Raw genomic sequence first — 19,126 nt, forward strand, 5'->3', positions numbered from 1 at the left:
TCTCCTTGGCCTCTTTCACTCTAGTGCCTGTGCTAAACATTGAGGAAAACTTATCAAAATAGAAAAATATATAAAAACATATAGAATGCATTATTTTAAACGTAAAATCACAAGTAACTTCAAGACACTACACAAAGAAGAATTGATTAGACACTTTTAGTTGTGGATTTTGTAAAAGCAATCAAGAGAAGGCGATATTTGATTGGGATTCTACAGGAGGAATATGACAGTGCCTAGTGAAAAGAGAATTCCAAAAATAGGGAATATTATATGATAAGGAAAAGAAATTGAAAATGCAGGTCCATTTAAGCAGCTCTGTACTCCTGAGTATATAGTTTGTGTGAGAGTTTGAAGAGTTTACAACAAAGAAATCTTTGTATGACACGTAAAGGAGCTTGGATTCCATTTTCAATGTAATAAGAGATTCAGACTAAGAATTTCAAGAAGGAAAATGATATGATTAGGTTTGCATTTCAGAAAGAAAACTGGCAGAGCCAGGCTAACATGATGTCTGCCAAACATGATGAATCTGTCAGTCTCTGCCCGCCTGTGTCCCTGTGAATGAATGGAGTTTTCTCCACTGCAAGCAGTGAAATTATTGTAAGCAAAAATGAAAATTTTATCACATGAAGCCACTGACATTTAAGAATTCATTTGTTACTAGTGCTAGTTCAGGCAGCACTACCTGCATTAAGTCATAAATATTGGTACCTTGAAGTTGGGTGATGGTGCAACGAAAATCTGAACACATTGGTTTGGTTGGTCAGTGGTTGTTTGAAGGAAAAGGAAATCTTCTGTGAGAATTATTTAGTTTGGAAACAAAGCAGTAAAGGAAGGATGGAAATCAGATTTTTCAGTTTTACAGGATAAAGAATGAAGAATGTTTCTAGATCCTAAAATGGTAAAAGATGAATTTGTGTCTTTGTCTTTTCAGGCTACCATTATAAAATACCACAGACTGGGAGTCTTATAGACAACAGAAATTCATTTCTTACAGTTCTGGAGGCTGGAAAGTCCAAGACCAAGGTGCCAGCAGATTCAGTGTCTTGGGTGGGCAGGGCTGCTTCCTGGCTTATAGACGGTTGTCTTCTCACTGTGGCCTTATGTGGCAGGAGTGAGGGAGCTCTCTGGGGTCTCCTTTATAGGGACACTAATCCCACCCATAGTTGGCTCCATCCTCATGATCTAATCACCTGAAGTCCCCAACCTCCTAATATAATTATACTAGGACTAGGATTTTTAACATATGAATTTGGGGAAGACACAAATATTTAATGTATAGCATTATGCCCCAAATCCCTTCCTTAAATTAATTTTCTTCTCATATACAAGACTCATTTATCATTTCTCAATAGCCCCCAAAATCTTAACTCATTCTAGCATCAACTCTAAAGCTTAAAATCCAAAGTTTCATCCAAATATTATCCAAATCAGATATGGGTGAGACTCAAGGTAGGGTTCATCCTGAGGCAAACTGCTCTTCAGCTGTAAACCTATGAAACCAAACATGTTATATGTTTGAAAATACAATTGTCAGACAAGCACAGAACTGATGTTCTCATTTCAGAAGGGAGATATAGGAAAGTAATAAGGGGTAATAGGTCCTTAGTAAGTACAAACTACAAGGCAAACTCCATGTGAGATCTCAAGACTCCAGAATAATCCTCTTTGCAGGGGATGGGGAAGGACAAATCGAGAGTTTGGGATTTGCAGATACTAACTACCATATGTAAAATAGATAAACAACAAGGTCCTACTGTATGGCACAGGGAACAATATTCAATACCTTATAATAGTCTATAATTTAAAAGAATTAATCACTTTGCTATGCACCAGAAATTAACACAACATTGTAAATCAATCATACTTCAATTTAAAAAGTAATAGTCCTCTTTAATTTGATGTTCTGCCCTTCCATCCAGGTCAAGATCATGCCTTCTGGACACACTGGTTGATGGTCTCACTTTCTGAACCCCATGGCTTAAGTGTCCTGCTCCTTCAGCTTTGCAGACAGGAATTGGGTACCCAGAATCTGAGCAGCCTCACTCAGGGCAGAAGTCATCTAGCCTGTTGAAAGCAAGACAGTGGTCTTCCCTTTTTAAACCAAAAGCTGAAGCCCCAAGGATCTCTGAATCACCTTCTGAGTCATTTTCCCCTTGTCTGGAAGAATGGAACCTGGCTTCTGTTGAGGTGGCTATTTAAGTCCATGGTTCACACCCATACTAATCTTAACAAATGGTTTCCTGGCCACACCCTTAGCTCTTCAGACTGCTATAACAGAACACCACAGACTGGGTGGCTTATAAACAATAGAAATTTATTTCTCATATTTCTGGAGGTTGGGAAACCTAAGACCAAGGTGCAGAAGTTTTGGGGTCTAGTGAGAATCCACCTCCTGGTTCATAGATAGCAGTCTTCTTGCTGTGTCCTCAAAAGGTAGAAGCAGTGAGGGAGCTATCTGGGGTCTCTTTTATAAAGGTACTAATCTAATTCATGAGGGAATCTATCCTCATAACATAATCATCTCTCAAAGGTCTCACCTTTTAACACCGTAACATTGGGGGATAGGATTTCAACACATGAATTTTAGAGGACACAAACATGTCTATAGCAAGCCAAGAAAGACTTTTAAGAGGAAAAAAATCTCTGGCAGCAAAGCTCACATTAAGGATTTAGTCTTTCCAACAAAGCCTGTTATTTCAGATAGCCTCAAGCTCGCCACTCTTAATCTAAGAAAGAGGTAGGGGACTGAGGAAGGAAAGAAATAATCAAGTTTGAGAATTGTATCTAGAAAATAACTTTGGATGTGTTTCCTGGCACATCAAACTAGCTGGAAGCAAATAGATCAGAACCTACTCAGTATTTGAAAAAAGTGTATTATGAACAAAACTATATGCTCACACTAACTCTTTTTGACTGTTTGATTTCAAACTTGCACTAGCAAGAAGCTGTCTACAGAAATGACTGCAACACTACACAGCTCTCAAAGAAGAATGTCTCTCAACATACATTTCAGTTATGACCATAGTGGATAATAGACATGGAAGGGGATACTGAAGTGAGACTGAACAATGAATAAATGAGTTGTTACCCCAAAGTATAATCAGTGTATAATCAAAAATCTTCCAGTAAAACAAACAGACAAACAAACAAGAAACCTCCCAGCAAACAAAAATCCAGAACTGGATGCTTTTACTGGGGAATTCTATTGAACACACAAAGAAGTGCTGATACCCACTGTTCTCAAAGGATTCCAAACAACTGAAGAGGGGACACCCCCCAATTCATTCTATGAGGCCATTACCCTGATGTGGAAATCAGACAAAGACATTACTGAAAAATAAAAATACAGACCAATTTCTCTGATGAATATAGGTGCAAAGATCCTGGACAAAATGTTAGCAAACCAAATTCAACAATACATTAAAAGGATCATACATCATGATCAAGTGGGATTTAGTCCATAGATGGAAGGAAGATCCAATATCCACAAATCACACCTCCTTAACAAAAGAAAGGATAAAAATCATGTAATCAATTTAATAGACACAGAAAAAGCATTTAACAAAATTCAACATCTATTCATGATAAAACTCTTATTAAAGCTGAAATAAATTATACCAACAAAATTCAGGGACAAGACAAGAATGCCCACTCTCACCACTTCTATTTAACATAGTATTGGAAGTCCTAGCCACAAGCAAGCCAATAAGGAAAAAATAATAATTGACATCCAAATTAGAAGTAAAGAAGCAAAACTGTGACTATTTGTAGATGACATAAAACAATACGTAGAACACCTTAAAACATCCACCAAAAAATATTACAACTCAGTAAATTCAGTCAGATTGCAAGATACAAAATTAATGTACAGAAATCTATTACTTTTCTATATAATAATAATATAACTATCAGAAAAAGAAATCAATGAAACAATCAAAATCTTGTAGTAACTTATGGTAAAAAAAAAAAAGAATATGAAAACAAATGCGTGAATGTTCACGTATGACAGAAGCATTATGCTGTACACCAGAAACTCACACAACATTGTAAACTGACTTGACTTCACTAAAATGTATGCATACGTTAGATATTTCCGGTGAATTTTTCACTTGCTTTTGTTCTTTTCAATACTAGAATTCCCACTGGCTTCTTTTCTACAAGTTTTATCTCTTTATTGGTATTCATTCTTTTTTGCATCATTGTTGTACTTCCCTTTAATTCTTTAAACATGGTTTCTTTTAGTTCCTTGAACATCTTATAATGGCTTCTTTGACATCTATGTGAAGTCCAGTGTCTGAACTTGTACAAATGATAGTTAATATTGATTTCTTATGTATGTGTCACATAGTCCTGTTTCTTTGCATGCCTCACAATATTTTGTTGAAAACTCAACGCTTTAGATAATGTGTGTCAGCAGCCCTTGATTCTTGTGCTCATGACCACATCTAGGACTGATGTAGGTTCATTTGGGGCTCTTTATGCCAGTGTACAGTCTGCAGGGATAACTGGCCCTGATTTATTATCGAAAAGTGGGACTGCTGTTTTATAATTAGGGGAGGAAGAAGTATATGTGATATCCAGATCACCACTGGGGCAACTAGTGGTGTTCACATGGCCAATTTTAATCATAAATAAGCAATTACAGCAACCACATCTGATTAGTGCCTGGTAACCTGAGGTCCAGACACCGAGATTCTGCAAGTTTGGGGTCTGAGTCATCCTACCTTGGCATCCTCTATTTCAGGAGAAATTTTATCCAAGAGTCAGAGGAATCTGGAAGGGGTAGTAAAAAAGGAAGTAATGGTGCTAGTTACAGCCTTGGTACTAACTGCAGCATTCAAGTCGTGGGCTGTGGTTCTCCCAGTAACTCTCCTCTTGTGTCTTGTCTCAGGAATTCTGACTGTAGGATTCTAGGAAAGCTATGCCTGAATGATGCCCTGTCCAGATCCCCTTTCTAGCTCTGTGGTCATGGTTCATTTCTGATCTGCTGTGAGTATTGGCTGCTACAAGTAGTAGATGTTGCTTCTTCTTTGGAAAATTGTCCTTGTCTGATTGGAACATCCTTACACCAGAAGTTATACAGAACTGCCCAAACCTGAGGAAATCTCATAGCCAGTGACCTCTTGATATGATATCTTAAATGCTGATCCTCTCACTTCAAATATGAACGACGTAGCAGAGCAGTTCATTCTCTTAACCTCCCTCTACCTACCAAGTGGATCAGGCAAAGACTAGGCTTGACCTGAACCCACATTCTTACTTGTCACTTTTCCCTTCCTTATCTTATTCTACTCCCTTCCTTAAAGATTTCTTGAAAAGTTCTCCCATGAAAAATTATGTGCATTCAGACCCCTGTCTTGGTCTTTGCTTCCCAGGAACTTGATCTGAGACATTTACATCTGGATGGAGGAAACAGATCAGGGCAAAAAAAGGATTTGTGTTTTTAATGATAAGAGAAATGTCAAGTACTGTATGGGCTTAGGGGAAAGAAGTATGCACAAACTGAACCGCAGTCAGGAGTTTGAGACACTGCCCTGATTTGAGATAAGACATTTAACTGCAATTTGAGGAAAAAGTTGGAAGAATTATTCTCTATCATCATAAAGGATTATGTCAACAAAATAATGAAATATTTTTAAAACAGAAAAATAATTTATAAATTGAATGGCATTATGCAATCTGACTAAACAGTGATTAGACATTAGAGACACTGTCACTTCAGAAATATGTAAGTCTGTAGATTTCCTGTGCCTAAGAGCCACAGGTAGGCCATCTCTCTAATTTGCTTTTCAATATGTAACTTTAAGGACATTTTCCAAGATTTTTCATTAGCTACTTTTCCATGAAACCCTGTTTAAACAACATTGTAGCCTGTCTATAAATATGTTCTACTTGTTACATTGAATTTAATGTGGATCACAAAGTATTAAGCCACTGAAAATACAACTGCTATGAAGGCAAAATTCCTAGTATCTCCTGTTCGTTCTTATGACTGCATATCTTATCACATTGTCTATATGGACATTGATGGAAACTGTCTCGTACATACACCAGAGCAGCTAAGAGTGAGTCATAGATCTTTATTAGGTAGCGTAAAAAGACCAGAGTGGTAGAATGCAGAGCAACAAAATGTGGAGTGGCTAAAGGCCATGAACAATCAGGAAATTAGTAGATGGGCCAATGTTGACACTTCAGTTCTTAATTATCCTAATTAGAGACCATCAGTACAGCAGAATAATGTTTATTGAGCCTGGCAAAGTGGAACACTTTCATTGTGCTTATTGCTTATTTTGGCAGCCATGTTACATTGTTGACTCATGCTGTGTAGTTAACCAAATCTCATAAGCCATTTTATATGAACTGTGGTTAAGTCAGGACTCTCTTTCCCTGCCCTTGTAAAATTGCCATTTTGAACCCAAACATAAGAAGTTCCATTTTCTATCTACTCTTTATCTTATCCATTTGGGCTTATTTTTAAAGCACATGATCAAGTCCGTCTCATAGTCGATATCATTGTAAATAGTCTTTCTTCATTAAATAACAGCACAGGACACATTTCTTGTCTTCAAGGTTTTGACAGCCTAGAGGGAGAAGGTAGCATTTAGACAGATTATCATAAAATCAGGTGCTTCATAAGTTATCATTAAGTATGCACAGAATTTTATGGGAGAAAGTGATATTTGAATTGAGTTTTATAGCATGAGAAAAATATATGTATAACAAAAATAAAAAAAGGGAAAGTCATTTCAAACTGACAGATTGAGGAAACAGTCCGTGTAAAGTATCCAAGGGCAAAAAAAAAAAAAAAAAGGCATTCTGAAAATTATTGATTTTTTAGTTATTTTCTTTTTTTAATAACCAATTCAGCTAAATTATTTGACTAAACATTCCATGCTGAATTATAGATTTTTCCATTTCTTCTACAATCAATATTATGACTGGAAAAAAAACAGTAAAAAATAACTCATTCATCATTACAACATTAAAGAGGTGTATGGAGAAGTGAAATACTCTTTTTTTCCATGAAATACTTGTTTGGGTAAACCTTATAGAAAAGGCAAAAGGGTAATGTATTCTTTTGGATGAAGGATATACTTCACAATGGGAAAGACTCTCAAAATTCAGTGGCTAAAAAACGAAAAGTTTTATTTCTCTCTCCTTAGATTTCAGAAATACACCTAGATATACAACTATATGTGTTTTTATTCCTTAATCTTGCCTGGTACTAGATCTGCCCATTTAAGCTATCCTTTGGGGCAAAGTTTCTTCTTTTGATCAATGACCAGTTTCCTTCTAAATGCAGTGAGTTTTCCAGGTAGTAGCAACAGAAGAAAGAACAGAATGTGATGAGCAAAACACACCCAAATGACTTTAGGCCACAGACCCAGTACGTTTCACATCTCTTCCCATCTCACTGTCAAGAACTTAGTCACAGCTTCAGCTAATCCAAGTGGTGGGGAAGTGCATTGTGACAGAGCAATCATGGACCCAGAAATAAACTTAGAGCCACGGAAGAAGTTAGCAGTTTCCACCACAAGTTGGGGACTCCCTTGGCTGCTTTATATATCCCTCAAAAAACACACGCAGTTCTCGAGAAACACAAGTGTTTCTATTATAAGTCCATAAACATTGGAACATTGGTCCATATTTTTTTTAAATTGAATTACAGTTAATTTACAATGTTGTGTTAGTTTCAGGCATATGGCAAAGTTATTCAGTTATTTTTTCAAATTCTTTTCCATTATAGGTTGTTACAAGATATTGAATACAGTTTCCTGTGCTATACAGTAGGACTTTGATGTTTATCTATTTTATATGTAATAGTGTGTATTTATTAATTCCAAGCTCCTAATTTATCTCCCCCTCCTCCTTTCCCCTTTGGTAACCAGAAGTTTGTTTTCTATGTCTGTGAGTCTGCTTCTGTTTTGTAAATAAGTTCATTTGTATCATTCTTTTAGAGTCCACATATGAGTGGTATCATATTCATCTTTCTCTGTCTGACTTACTTCATTTATTATGATAATCTATAGGTCTGTCTATGTTGCTGCAAATGGCATTATTTCATTTTTTATGGCTAAGTAATAAATATATAAATATACACCACATCTTCTTTATCCATTCATCTGTCAATGGAAATTTAGGCTATTTTCTTGTCTCAGCGATTGTAAATTTAGTGCTTTTGTGAACACTGGGATGCATATATTTTTTGAATTTTTGTCTTTTCTGGATATACACCAGAGTGGGATTGCTGGATCATATGATAACACCATTTTTAGTTTTTTAAGAAATCTTCATACTGTTCTTCAAGAGGCAGCAACAATTTATATTCCCACCAAGATTATAAAAGGTTCCATTTTCCCCACACCCTCTCCAACATTTATTTGTAGACTTTTTGATGACGGCCATTCTGACTGGTGTAAGGTGATATCTTACTGTAGTTTTGATTTGTACTTTTCTAATAATTAGCAATACTGAGCATCCTGTCATGTGTCTATTGTCCATCTGTATGTCTTCTTTGGAGAAATGTCTATTTAGGTCTTCTGTCCAGTTTTCAATTGTGGTCTATGTATTTTAAATTTTAGTTTAAAAGAAATGGCAATCTGGTTCTCATTCTGGTAAATGACCTATTTTGCCTGATAACAAGCTTCCAGAATTTCCTCTTTATTTCTACAGTCTATGCATTTATTTATTGCATAGTATTTACTGTGTTTGTTACTTTTCCTCTATATTCTTTTCATTTCCATTAATTTTTATTATCCAATTATAAGACTCTGTGGATTTTTCTTTTATATTATTTATTCTTGCTGATAATTCCCAATCCTTTGAATTTTTGTTTTGTATTGTCAAGTACTCTCCTAAGTTTTAGGCATACAGTAATGAACAAAAAGTTCTTTCTTACAGCTTATATTACATTATGGTACTATAGACAATAAACAAGAAAATATATTTCATGTCAGATAATGTTACGCCCTCTGGAGACATATAAAGTAGGGGAGGGGAGAAAGAAGTGTGGAAAGAGAGGTAGTTACTACTATAGGGCAGTCAAGAAAGGCCTGATTGTAAAGGTGATATTTGATCAAAGACCTGAATTAGGTGAGGGAGCAACTCTTGTGGTTTCTGGAGGAGCATGTAAAGGAAACTCATCACCAGACTCATGGTCACCTTGACGTTCTCCTTGCAACACTCCCAAACTTCTGGAGGAAAATGTAGGGGACCGTCTAGGTGACCATGAGTCTGGTGATGAGTTTTAGAAGCTGTTATGGGTTAAACTGAGTCCCCCCAAATTCATATGTTAAAGTCCTAATCCCCAGTACCTCAGAATATGAACTTATTTGGAAATAGGTTTGTGGAAAATTTAATTGGCTAGGTTAAGATGAAGTCACACTAAAGTACAGTTGATCCCTTATTCAATATGATTGTTGTCCTTATATAAAGAGAAAATCTGGACACAGGGAGAATTCCAAGAGAAGATTGAAGGTAAGCTGCCATAAGCCAAAGAAGGAGAAAAGACTGGAACAGATCCTTCCCCAGCACTTTCTGAGGGAACATGGCCCTACTGACACCTTGGTCTTGGATTTCCAGACTCTAGAACTGTGAGACAATAAATATCTGTTGTTAAAGCCACTCAGGTTGTGGTACATTGTTATGGCAGACTTAGCAAACCATACAGACACAACACGAGAAGCACAGTTTGTGAAAAAAATTGATCGCTTATATTTATTTAAATTAAAAACTTCTATTTGGCAAAAGACTGCTAGGAAAAAACAACATACAACCACAGACTGTGAGAAAATACTCCAAAATCACATATTTGATAATGGAATGTATAAAAATTACATAAAGAACTCTTAAGTCACAGCAATTAAGAACATAAACAACCAAATTTAAAAATGGGCAACTGATCTAACAGATACATTACCAAAGAAGACATACAGGTGGCAAGTAAGTATGTGAAAAAATGCTCAATATACCTTCTCATTAATAATTGCAAATTAAGACAACAGTGGAATACCTCTGTAAATCTATTACAATGACTAAAATCCAAAAAACTGCAATTCCAATGGATGATAATCATGTGGTCTAAGAACTCTCATTCATTGCTGGTGCCAATGTAAAACACAGCCACTTTTGAAGACAGGTTGTCAACTTCTTATAAAACTAACTGTAGTCTTAGTATACACTCCAACAATCACACTTCTCAATATTTACCTAATAGATCTGATAACTAATGTCCACATAAAAATCTGCATACAAATGCATATAGCAACCTTATACATAATTGTTCAAAATTTTCACAATATCCAGAATGTCTAAGGGACACAGGAGCCAACTGAAAAAGCTTCCTTCCAAGGGCCAACACTGGAAGAATTTGAGTAACAAAGTGAAGCAGTATTGGATTATAACCCAAAGTATAAAATAAATATGCATGAGTCCATACCGATACAAATAAATGATTAAATAAATAACTAAGTGGGGGAGAATAGATATATCTACCATGCAGAAGAATTCCAAATAATTGATGAAGATACTCTGCCCTCAAGGAGGTAGAGAATAACTTCCCTATGCTTAATTACAGGATGTGCATAGTGAACTTTTTCCAAGAGTATAGCGTGTAAAAGGGGGAAAAAAGAGTAACTTTATAGTTGAGAACTCTGACAAACACAGCCTCAGCCAGGTGCTCAAGGTTAACACAATAATGATAAGTCACACTTACATTGTGTACTCTTTACATGATGTGACTGTGTTAGCACTCTGCCCCTTAGGTCTATCTCCCCAAAACACATAATTATAGTCTAATCATGAGAAAAACATTAAACACATCCCAATCGAGGGATATTCTACAAATACCTACCAATACTCCTCCAACCTGTCAAGGTCATCAAAAACAAGGAAACTCTGAGAAACTGTCACAGCCAAGAGGAGTCTCAGGAGACATGGCTACTGAATGTAATGTAATGTCATGAATGAGACCCTGGAACAGAAAAAAGAACATTAAGTAAAAACTAAAGTAACCAGAATAAATTATGGACTTTAGTTGATAATACTGTATCACTGTTAGTTCATTAATTTTAACAAATGAACCAAAATAACATGAGATGTTAATAATAGTGGAAACTGGGTGTGTTGGGTATGTAGAAACCCTGTACTATTTTTCTCAATCGTCCTAAAACATTAGCACTGCTGTAATATAAAATACTTATGTTTTATAATGTTATAAAATGTATGAGTCAAGGATTTTTAAAAATAATATTATATTTTATTATCACAAATATGGACTTTTTCAGGCATTATTTTCACTTTTACTTCTTGAGTTTCTCCTCATATTGGTCAATTTAGATTTTCTAGGAATATTTAAAAAAATCAACATGAAATTCAAAATTTCAAGTAAAAAAAAAAAGGCACGTTCATAATAGTTCAGCAAAATGGTGTGCAGAACAGTTATTTTAGAGGTATCAAATTGACTGCTCTCATGTCTAACTCCTCAAGTACAATAACTCTTTTGATTAATAAATTTTATTTTTTAGAGAATTTTTAGGTTCACTACAGTAACTTTTAAGTATAATTTTGTAACTAAAAAGAGCCAATAACAGTTGCTTGCTTGGTTGATTTTACAATAAATATTTTGCTCCCTACTATGTAACACTTACCTATAAATGCCAATAATAATTGCAACAAAATCTTTTGCTTTTAAAGCTGTGTAAAAGGCAGAAATAATCATGTAATCATCTTGTAATTATATGGTACTTACTATGCAATTACATAGTAAATACATTGTAAATTCAAAATAATTACATGGTTATTTGCATTATGCATAGTATCTAATCCAATTTTGACACATAAAACAGTGGTAGCATCCGAAGGGTTACCCAGATTTCTCCCACCTACACCACAGGATCAGGAATAATGGAAGTAATTAAAGGAAGTCCTTGAACAAATGCATGATAGTATATGATTGGAAACTATCCATTCATATTTATGACATAGGTAGAATTATAAATTAGTGCAGAATGCGATTAGCAATTAGACTACAAATTATCAATTAAAATTTATGCTAACAATGATTTTGGTGTTGGTGATATCAAATGATATTTTATCAAGAACAATTAAGTGAAGACTTTTTAGAAGAAAAAAACTGCCATAATAGCATTTTATGTGTTATATTGGTTTCTAAGGGGCTGCTATTTTGTATTTTTAATCATCAAGATAGTATTGATGAAACAGAAAATATTAACAGAAATATTTGAATTTATTTAGTAATATTTACAGAAGTTTGTACTATGTCTGAGTCCTTAAAATGTTTAGACTCCTAAATGACAATTTCGGCTTTTTGAAAATAGGAACAAAATTTATCTGAAAAAGTAAGTTCCTTGAGATGCTGACTTCTCCTGTAATGACAGAAAAAGAAGCACAAAGACTCTCTCCTCAACAAAACAATTGTTACATACAATTATCTTAAGAAAACAACTAATTTAAGTCTTTGTAAATTATCCTGTGAGCATACAGCAAATGGAAAAACATTCATTCAATAAAATCTACTAAATTCTAGTAATAATAATGAGAGTCTGTGGCATTTGAACCACATCCCATTGCCTCTTCACACTCAAAAAGCTTCATCTTAAAGGGCTCCCTCTCTTTCTGGTTCCCAATCTAAGCAACTGTGCTACCACAAGGTGGCCAAGCCATTGGCATTTCTTATTTCCTCCAACTTCACGTTGCTAAAGCTGTATTTTGGGCAAGCATAGCCAAGAGGGTCAAGGTTCCCTTCCATCACCCAGTCTTACTCACTCAGCAAAATCACAGACACCTCAAAACCAGAATACTGAGCTCTGTTTACTCCCCACAACACCTTGCTTCTAGGGTGGACGTTCCAAAGAAGGGACAAGCCAAGAAGACTAGGTAATGCTCAGGGGCTTGTCATAGAACACAGGAATAACTCCAGGAGAAATTATAACTCCTGGAGAAAATAACTCCAGGGCGTTATTCCTGGTCCCATATCTTGTGCAGCTATGCAGAGGTTATACCCAATGGGCAAGACACACTTTAGGGACAAAAAGCTTCACAGTTCCGCCTGAGGGAATTGATTTTATTTGGAAAAAAATGTGAAGAATCTCATGCCTGTGGGAGAAAGGGGAGATGTTGCAAACAACAGTGACCTTGGTAGAGAGCCACTAGAAGGATGCACAGAGCTTTACCAGTAGCAGAACAACTGAGATGTTTTCCCAAGTCTGACAGAGGAAAGGGCTGTCCCAGAAGAACTGCTGGGATCGCATTTAACCCTGGGGTACAGCAACGTGGTGCACAAGCTCCAGGTTGAACCAGTTGAGGAGCAATCAGAACAGGAGCGAAGATAGAAATGAAGACATTCCTCAGGCCACACGCAGATCCACAGCAAAGGACAAAAGCCTCACTGGAAGTAGAAACTTAAGCACAACCTCTGACAGAACACGGGCTGAACAGTAAGCGACTGTGACAAGAAGCAATTACTAATAAGCCAGGTTTAAAAATAAAATCACATTATCCTAGGCAGTCTGGAAGACTGTGTGCATGCCCAAGTCAGCTCTGAAAAGTGATCATTCAGGGAAAATCCATGCTAATAGTTCTGCATTGCATGGGGAAAGGTGCAGTGCAAACATGTAAACTCTGAATGGTGGTAGCAGCCATTAACCATATATGCATTGAACTGCAAAAGGCAAATATCTAACAGGCCAAGGGGACCTAAGCACATCTTTTAACCAGTAAGTGGCCTATGGTGACCCATGACAATTTCTAAAGTCAAGTAAAAAAGATGATATCCACTTGAGCTAGGTCGTCAGAGACTGTACATTGCAATGGTAATGGACTTCACACAGTTCACCAGCTCACTAAACAAATCAGTGATAACTAAACAAATGGCAACATCAACCCTGAGGGGCAATTTTCAAGAAAAAATTAGGAAAACACGCAAAACATGCAAAAAAAGAAAAACGTGACATGTACACATGAAAATAAAGGCAATTCAAGGAGAAAACCACAGTCTTTTCAACAAATGGTGCTGAGACAATACCTCCATGCAAAAGATTGAATTTGGGTTCCTACTATTACTGAGTCCAGACTTGCTCTGCACACCACATAACAGGCCAATAAATTGGGAGACAAGGTGTTGGGGCAAGGAATAATGTCTTAATTCAGAAAGCCAGCAGACCGAGAAGATGGGGGACTAATGTCCTAGAGAACCATCTTACCAAAGTCAGAATTCAGGCTCCTTTTATACCAAAAAGGGGAGAGGATGTGATTAGTTGTTGCAAACTTCTTTATGTTAGACTCCTTTGTTCTTGCTGCTGTCCACGTAAGTCAGGTCAAGATGTTCCTTTAAATTTCTAACAAGACAAATGTCATTTTCTCTTCTGCAACTTTTTATCTCTACATGAGTGGAAAAGTATTATACCCTTAAAAGTCAGAGCTTTGAGAATTGGCTATTCTGTATATTTCAGGCTCTAGGCAACATTCTTTTACAAAGGGTGAAGAACCAGCATGACCAAGCACAAGAAACAGCACAGGGTTAGAGGTAAAGGAACAGATCTAATATGGAGTCAAATTTATTCTTCCCTATTACACTATCTCCCATCACCAAAAAAAAAAAAAAAAAAAAGAAATAAAATCACTCAAAATAGATCATAGGTCTAAATGTAAAAGCTAACATTGTAAAACCTTCAGTGGAATACATAAGAATAACTTCTTATGACCTTGGATTAGATAATGATTTCTTAGATATAATACCAAACACATAAAAGGACAGATAATCCAATTTAAAACTGGGCAAAGGATTTGTATAATCATTTCTCAACAAAGACTTGCATGGTTAACAAGCTCATGAAAAGATGCACAACAACATTATACAAATCGAGATCACAATGATTTACCACTTCACGCCTACCAGGATAGATGCAATCAAAAGGATAGATAAACCATATTGTCAAAGATGTAGCAAAATTGGAACCTTCATGCATTGTCAGTAGGTGAGTAAAATGCTGTAACCACTTGGAAAAAAGTTGACAGTTTCTTAAAAAGTTGAGCATAAATTTACCATGTGATCCAATAATCCCACACCTAGATTAATGCAAGAGAAATGATAACATTTATCTACATGAACAGTTCTATATAAATGATCAGAGTAACAATATTTGTAAATAACCCACAAGTGGTAACAATGCATACATCCATCAGCTGGTAAATGTATAAAAATCATGACTATCTCTACAATGGAGTAGTACTTGACAATTAAGAATTAATGAAGCTTTGATACATGCTACAATGTGGATGAACCACTAAAACAGTATATTAAATGGAGAAAAGAAGCAGATGCAAAAGATCACATTTTGTATGATTTTATTTATGTGAAATGTCCAGAAAAAGTAAATATTTAGAGGTAGTAAGTAGATTAGTGGTTGCCTGGGACTGAAGTTGGGAACAGGGAATAAGGGCACTGGGTACCAGTTATCTTTTGGGAGTAATGGACATCTTCTAAAATTAGATTGTGATAATGTTTGCACAACTCTGTCAATTTAACAAAAATCATCGAATTGTACTCTTAAACCAAGTGAATTTATAGCATATATATAATATCTCAATAAACTTGCTTTTTAAAAAGTAAGTTCCATAATAAATAACTATAGTTATATGACATATCTCAAGTCAAAGAAGTTAATACTAAACATAGAATGATATAGATACATATGCTTTCCCTTTGTCACCCATTTCATCACACTTTCTCCCAATTATTTGGGAAATAATGAGTATCAGTCACCACAGAAAGCTGAAATTAAAAATTGTAATCTATACCTGATCTATTCTAAGTAATAGAAACAAGTCCCCTTTAAGTATTTAAAAGAATACTCAAATTTTATATTTTGGTTTAATTTTTCTCATAGGTGTTAAGACACATTTCCAAGTGACATGAAACTTACTATCTCAAATTTTAAAATACTTTGTTTTTCTTAGAGACAATTCTGCACTTAATTCCAGTAAGCAATATGATCTAATACCAACTTTTAGTTGAATTTTTGCTGCTATCTTAAAAATACATCTTGCATAATGTATGATAATATGGATTAAATCAAAAGGCATAATGTTAACATCCAACCCTGTTGTTTATTCAAGTCAATCTACTTCTATATACAAATCTGATATTTACCTCTTAAAATATTTAACAGGCATAAGTGCCCATAAATCAGTTATGACAATCATTGTTAAAGCAATCAATAGTAAGGAATATGCATTAATTCAAATAATATTGATAGGCTCATGAACTTGCATCAGTCTTCTGTGAAGTAAGAAAAATGAGACATCTTCCCAAAAAATCAATATTTTCCTTTTTATGTCATTCACTTGAAGATTATCAATAATACATTACTTTTTTACCTTATGTGTCAATGTTCTAATCTTTAAATACAGGCATCTTTACATTTTAATGTAAAATAATAATCTACAAGGAACTGAGAGGTTAAACACCATTTGATAAAAATATTTTTTTAAGTTTTATTATTGCTTAAAACACATATGTATATATACTTACGCACGTACACATATATATACTTAAACAGATATGTTCATGTACCATTGATGTATTTTTGTGTGCAGTAGTGTAAGAAAATTCTATCTTTTAAAATGCACCCCTCTCCCTGGGGAGAAAAATCCTTTTGTGTTTCATTCTAAAGGTAAATTACATGAAGGAAACAACAGAAATATCAACACACATTTTTTTCAGCCCTTGTGAACTGGGATGTTATACAGGTATGTACTTAGGTAAATATACAAAATGTGAAATTACAACACCCATTCTTCAAAAAAGAAACATTTTAATTGGTTAGAGGTGGAAAATATCTACTTGACAGTCAGTTTCTCACTTTTCACGTAAGTGCTTTGCTGCTTGGATGCCTAATCTTGTTTAGTGTAGGAAAAGTAATTTGACATGAAAGTACCTAGATGGCTGCCGAAAATTAATTGCCAATTAAAAAAGAAAAATGTTTGTGCTACTCTATAAACAATCCTACATATAAACCTTTCAGTCTTGTTGCTTTATTTATGTCTTTATAGATCTGGTTTCAAGCTATTTGCATACAATTTACAAATTCATATTATAATTCTCCAGTATATTTATGATTTTATAGTTGTATATATTTTACCTCCATGAGAAATATTTATTTCTGTATGCTTCTGTTGCTTATTATTTAACAAAAACATCACATTGCATTTGATAGTTTATGTATCTTCTTTAGAATAAGACATTTTTATTCGTAAAGGAGAAAGAAAATACTTTACCACCGCGAAGAAGCACAGATAAGTACATGTGTGTATGCACACAAAGCACACACACCACACACAACACACTACGTCACAGAAATCCGGTTTTAGAAAATGCTCTGTACCCTTCATCTCTATATTGGTCTCCAAAATATGGAGAGTAACAATTTTTTAGAGGTAAGAGGAAGAGCTTTCTCATGTGAAGAACATTTCTTTTTTGAGACATTTATGAATTCTAAGTTTCAGTACTTGAATACTTCTAAACTATTGTTCATTTAGGAATCTAAATTGGCAAAAAGGAAAACCATTCAAATTCTTAACCCTCTCTTCTAAAAGGATAATTTGGGATTGAAGATAAAATCTGGAGCCACATAAAGCAAATCAATTGAAGAGAGTAAAATGACAGTATTCTAAAAATGTTAAAAGAGAAACCAGTAATGATATATAATATAATATAATAATTTATATATTATATATATATATATATATATATATATATATATATATATATATATATATACACACACAGAAAGTAATGAAGAAATATTGAGGAAATAATGTTTGAATCTAGATGTGAGTAAACTAGATGTTCCCAGCAGTATAAAATATAATAAAAATGAAAGACAAGACTCAATATAGTTTTCTACAACGTAGTGTTATGCAATGCACAGGAGTTCAAATCCTGTGCAATATGATAGCTGCACTAACTTTTAGAACTCCAAATATATTCTTGCCTAGTAAAGAATTGCAATTTTAGGTTTTTACATAACTATCAAAGACCATTTTATATTTGTGTTATAGTTTTGTAAGGTCTTGTATGTAAGTAACACTGTCCTACTTACTATCTGCCATATTTTCATACTTCCCACTTTGAAATTTCGACAGCTTTTTTCTGGCTATGTAAAGTTACCAGTGAGATGAAAAGGGTCATTTATTCCCGATCAAATATTCGTCAAAGCTATCGTACTGCACCGGGGGTGAGGAGTGGATGATGAAAATAATACATGTGTTATATCTATGGCATCTGCCCTGCCTTTTCCTTCCCCAATATCCTGCTTATGGAGGTTTTGATGACTATGGTGGCTATAATAACTCTGGCTATGGAAATGATGGCTTTGATGACAGATTGAAAGATGTTAAGAGGTATGAGAGGTCACAGCTATGGTGGAGCTGCTGATGCAAGTTCAGGTTTTCATGGTGGTCATTTTGTACATATGAGAGGATCATGTTTTCTTTCAAGTGAAAATGACATTGCTAATTTCTTCTCACTACTAAATCCAATACTAGTTCATAGTGATATTGAAGCTGAAGGCAGAGCAACAAGAGAAGCAGATGTAGAGTTTATGACATGTGAAGATGCGGTAGCTTGCCACGTCTGAAGATAAGAATAATATGCAACATCAATACATTGAACTCCTCTTGAATTCTAGTCCTGGAGATGGTTCTGGAACGGGAAGTTCTAGAATGGAATGTTACAGAAAAGATGGAACAGATGAAAAGAGAGATTATGAATCTGTTGGAAGAATGGGAATGGGGAACCATTTAAAGTGGTATTCCTGATGGCTTAGGTGCTGGTGGAGTCGGTGGAGGTTACCACGGACAAGACGGCATGAATGGAGGTGGATGGTGTGTAATGTATTGACACATAACCACCAATACACAAAGTTCCGACCACAGTGTCTAGGCTGCTAGGCTTCCTGACAGATTTAATTTCTTTTGTATTTTAGGAACTGAATGCCTGAAAAAAAGTGTTTTCAAAATATTACTTGGTAAAGCAACAGATTGTGATAAGAAATGTTTTCTGTAGGTTTTATTTGTTGCATACTTTGACTTAAAAGTAAAA

The 19,126-nt window shown here is 35.0% G+C and overlaps 1 pseudogene; it reads left to right on the forward strand.

Moving 5' to 3' along the window:
* Positions 1-18,274: 18,274 nt before the first annotated feature.
* LOC105083663 (heterogeneous nuclear ribonucleoprotein H3 pseudogene) lies at positions 18,275-18,925 on the forward strand (annotated as a pseudogene).
* Positions 18,926-19,126: the final 201 nt, after the last annotated feature.

The sequence above is a fragment of the Camelus bactrianus genome, chromosome 14 (genome assembly GCF_048773025.1).
Source record: "Camelus bactrianus isolate YW-2024 breed Bactrian camel chromosome 14, ASM4877302v1, whole genome shotgun sequence".
In the NCBI taxonomy this organism is placed as follows: domain Eukaryota; kingdom Metazoa; phylum Chordata; class Mammalia; order Artiodactyla; family Camelidae; genus Camelus; species Camelus bactrianus.